The 4,913-nt window shown below is 41.7% G+C and overlaps 1 protein-coding gene across 4 annotated transcripts in view; it reads right to left on the bottom strand.

Annotated features, from left to right (window-relative positions):
* The window catches only part of Kif27 (kinesin family member 27), a 74,775-nt gene that overhangs the window by 58,372 nt on the left and 11,490 nt on the right, over nt 1-4,913 (bottom strand). The window lies entirely within an intron of this gene.

The following is a 4,913-nucleotide window of genomic DNA, read 5'->3' on the forward strand; positions in this document are numbered from 1 at the left end:
AGAGAGAGAGAGAGAGAGAGAGAGAGAGAGAGAGAGAGAGAGAGAGATCATCTATATTGAAGCACCAGAGCTGGAGAGACATGATACCTAGGCCTTTGGTACCTTGGTAGCCTAGGTGACAGACACATCATAAGCCCAGATGCTGGACACGAAGCTGTAGGATTTTGTGAATTCCTTGCTGGGTTCCAGTCTTGCTTTGGTCCCATTTCCTGTCTCTGGCCAGTTTCTCCCTTCTGTAAATATTGAAATTCTAGGAGCTCATAGTTAAGAAATCAAGACTCAGAAGATACTTCAGATTTTTGAGTAATGTTGGAACTGTTGGATTGTGGGGATCACTAGAGATAACTAAATATATTTTATATTATGAGATGAAAATGGGACCTAGAAATAGGGATGAAATGTTATGACCTAAAATAATGGATGTCAAGTTGATAAGGATGGAATTGTGATAGTAGATCTTCACTGTCAACTAGAGGAAATTTATAATCACCATGGAAACACATAACTGCAGGTATGTCTATGAGGGTGTCTATAAAAAGTTTAACTGAAGAAAGAAGATCCATCCCAGAATAAATAAAAACCAACCAAACAAAAAAACAAAGTGAGTAGAGCGCCAGCATTACTTTCTCTCCAGTTCCTGACGGTGGCCCAATGTGACCAGTGCCTTCCGTTCCTGCGCCCATGCCTTTTCTGCTATATGGACTAGACTTTCAAACTTGAGCCAAAATAAAACTTGTCTTTTAAAAGTTATTTTTGGCAGATATTTTTATCACAGTAAAAAAAAAGTAATATATATTTATTACAAAACATAAAGTTCAAGTTTTGTGAAAAAAATTAAGACTTTAGAAACCATTTCTACCACCATGAGCTTAACAGCTCTCAATAAATGCTTAAGACTTTACTAGTGAGGTCACTGGTGATACGAAGAAATGTATAAAAATGTTTTAAACACTCGAAATATCTACACTAAATTATTTTCCAAATGACAATTGTATAATCATTCAAAATCACATGCAGAAAAGAATCACTCAAAGGTCAAGATAGAGACTAGTAAGTTTTATTTTATAAATCATGATATAATAAAATAATCTCAAATCACTCCTTCCAAGTCAACAAAGAAAATTTTTACTTATTAAGTTTTAACGTAGTATGAAAGAATGTCCATGATTTAGCTCACAAGTTACTGAAATACTCATCCCTGCCAATAACAAATCTACATAAAAATAGATTTTCCTTGTAATTCTGACAAGATCTTGCTAAAGCACAAGAAAACACAAGTATTTTCTACTAAGCCACATATTAAAGACATCAAAAATGTAAGCAGCTCTACTAAGTTGTTCCCAGAGCTAGAGATCAAAGCCAGGACTTCACAAATCACAGGCAGGTAGGTGCCCTATCCCTAAGCTATATACACAGTCCAAGTTTTGAAAGGTCTAAGCTGGAAACAACCCAGATGTCCCATGACAGAAGAATGGATACAGAAAATGTGGTTCATTTACACAATGGAATAGTACTCAGCTATTAAGAACAAGAACATCCTGAGTTTTGCAGGCTAATGGATAGAACTAGAAAATATCATCCTGAGTGAGGTAACTCAGACCCAAAAGGACATGCATGGTGTGTACTCTCTAATAAGCAGATATTAGCCAAAAAAAAAAAAAAAGTATAGAATACCCAAGATATAGTCCACAGAACTCAAAAAGGTCAACAAGCTGAAGAGCCCAAGTGAGGACACCTCAGTACCACTGAGGAGGGAGAAGAAAGAAATAACAAGTGGGGAGGAAGGGAGGGGCCTGGGAGGGAAAGTGGACAAGAGTGGGGGGAAAAGGGAACCTGATTTGGTATTGGGTGAGGGAAAAGGACTGAAGCCCTGAGGGCCAGCAGAAAGAATGGAAACAGGCAACCTCAAAGAGGGAGGAGGTTGGGGGACCCTCCAGAACACAACAGAGACCTGGGAGGTGAGAGACTCTCAGGACTCAAAGGGAGAGACCTTAGATGAGATACCTGACAGTAGGGAGAGGGAACTTGTAGAGTCCACCTCCAGCAGGAAGACAGGGCATCAAATGAGGGAGGGGATTGCCATTCCACAGTCAAAATTCTGTCTGATCCATAATTGTTTCTGTCTGAGAGAACTGCAGGGATGGAAATGGAGGAGAGCCTGAGGAAAAGAAGGTCCAGCCAAGGCTCAAAGTTGGATCCAGCTCAAGGGGAGGTCTGAGGCCTGACACTATTACTGAGGCTATGGAACACTCAGAAAGGGGGACCTATCATGACTGTCCTCCGGAAGACCCAACAAGCAGCTGAAAGAGTCAGATGCAAATAGTTGCACCCAACCAATGGACAGAAGCTGCTGACTCCTATGGCTGCATTAAGAAAAGGCTGAAAAAGAAGCTGAGGAGGAGGGAGACCCTGTAGGAGGACTAGCAGTCTCAATTAATCTGGACCCTGAGATCTCTCAAACACTCGACCACCAAAAAGGCAGCATACACCAGCTGATATGAGGCCCCCAACACATATACAGCAGAGGACTGCCAGGTCTGTGTTCAGTCAGAGATGATGCACCTAACCCTCAAGAGACTGGAGGCCCTAGGGAGTTTAGAGGTCAGATTGGGTGGGGGATGAGGGGTGGGCACATCCTCTCGGAGACAGGAGGATGGGGAGGAGGTATGGAATGTGGAACAGTCAGAAGGTGGATGGGGGGGAGGGTGGTGAATAAAATGTGTAGTGAAATAAATAAATAAGAGAATTGGTCATAAATATAAAAAAAGTGAAAACACACTCTTAATTTAAAAAATTTAAGAAGCGCTCTCTTGTTTGTTTGCTTGTTTTCAGACAGGGGTCCTTTAGTTATGTTTTCCTGCTAAAAACAAAAAAGTGGGCATGGAGACACAGGACAGTATGTACCCATACTATTCTGGAACTCACTGTACAGTTCAGGCTGGCCTGGAGTTCATGACCCTCCTACTTCTGTCTCCCAAGTGATGACTGGCATGTACCAGCTCCTTCTGTTTCCTTCCTTCCTCCTTCCTTCCTTCCTTCCTCCTTCCTCCTTCCTCCTTCCTTCCTTCCTTCCTTTCTTCCTTCCTTCCTCCCTCCCTCCCTCCCTCCCTCCCTCCCTCCCCCTCGCTCTCTCTGTTTAGATTTATTTACTGTTATGTGCACTGATGGTTTTTGCCTGCAGGCATGTCTTTTTGAGGGTGCCAGATCCTCTACAACTGGAGTTCTACACATAGAGTTCAAGGCTATCTTGAGCTATGGGAGATCCTTCCTTGGAAAACATGGCTGGAGAGAGAGGACTCGGCGGTTTAAGAGCACTGGCTGCTCTTCTAAAGCACACGAGCTCCATCGCCAGCATCCAGGCAGCTCAGAATTGTCAGTAATTTTAATTCCAGGGGACTTGATGCTTTCTTCTCGCCTCTGTGGGCACCACACATACATACATGCAGGCAAAGCACCCCCCTACATAAAAGGATAAAATAATTAAAAACAAAGAAAAAACACAAAAAATGTGAAAGGCAAACAGCAAATGGGAATGGAGCACTGTTACTTAAAGAACTGAAGGCCCCTCATGGATTTTGCTTGCAAACTCCACAAAAGCAGAACTGCCTTCACTTTGTTCTCTACTGGATCCTGAAGATAATCTTCACTTATAAAAGGACGTGACTGACATGGTGTAAGGGTGAAGCAGCTCTACTACGCCTGACAATGGGAGGTCAGTCCCTGGGACCTACTGGGACCTACATGGTTGTAGGAGAAAACTAATTCCTGCAAGTTGTCCTCTGACCTCTGTACACGTGCATCACACACAAATAAATATAATTTTTAAATGTGAGGAAGTAATTTCCACTAAATCTATACACAGTATGTATACACGTACACACCCCCATTAATTAAAAATCAAGTATGTAGACAAGTTAATGACATACACCTCACCTTTAATCCCAGCAAATAATAAAATCCCCCAAAATAAGGAATATATAAATAAATAAGTGTATAATCCAAACTCAAAGGATAAAGTATTTTCTTCGTTCAAGGATCACAGTGGTACCCTAGGGATGAACTCAATTGTAGAGAACCTGCCTAGCATGCGTAAAGCCCTGAGTTTGACTTCCAGCATTAAATAAAACTGGGTGTGGTTGATGTATTCCTACAACCTCAGCACTGGGAGGCAGAGAAAGAAAGATGAGAAGTTGAAAGTCATCCTTAGCTATATAACAAGTTAGAGGCCAACCTGGGCTGTATGAAACCCTATCTCACAAACACAAAGAACCACAGATCCATAAGCCAGACATGGGGGCTCAAACCTGTGATCCCAGCTCTTGGGAGACTGAGGCAGAGGATCATTCAAAGTTCTAGAAATGACTAAAATATTGAGGGAGTTCCTAGCAAGTCTGCACTATCATATGAGAGTGTCAGGAAGAAGGAGGAGGAGGAAGGAGGAGGAGGAAAGGAAGGAAGGGAGGGAAAGAGGGAGGAAAGGAGGGAGGAAGGGAGGGAGGGAAAGGAACAACAACAAAAAGACAGAGGGCATAGCTCAGGGATACAGTGAACACCTAGCATGTTCAAGGTCCTGGGTTTCAGCTCGAAATCATGCACATGCAAAAGAACACTCAGTGCAATATAACTTAGTTTTGTTTGTAAAAATGTTTCTTTGATTCTCTAAATTGCAATGAAAGTTTACAAGGTTCTATTTAATAAATATACCTTAAAATGTACTTTGGTCACATCATAAGAGAAAAGAAATTAACGAAGAACAAATCTGGGAAAGAATAGGAAATGAGACACAGAGATGCTAAGAAGAAAGGCAAGCGAAATTTTTATATACTTCTTTTTTTTTTTTTAAATAGGTTGTCAATATGTAGTCCTGGCTGGCCTAGATCTCACTGCACAGACTAGGCTGGCCTAGATCTCAC

This window comes from Grammomys surdaster, unplaced genomic scaffold, assembly GCF_004785775.1.
Source record: "Grammomys surdaster isolate TR1022 unplaced genomic scaffold, NIH_TR_1.0 211, whole genome shotgun sequence".
Taxonomy (NCBI): domain Eukaryota; kingdom Metazoa; phylum Chordata; class Mammalia; order Rodentia; family Muridae; genus Grammomys; species Grammomys surdaster.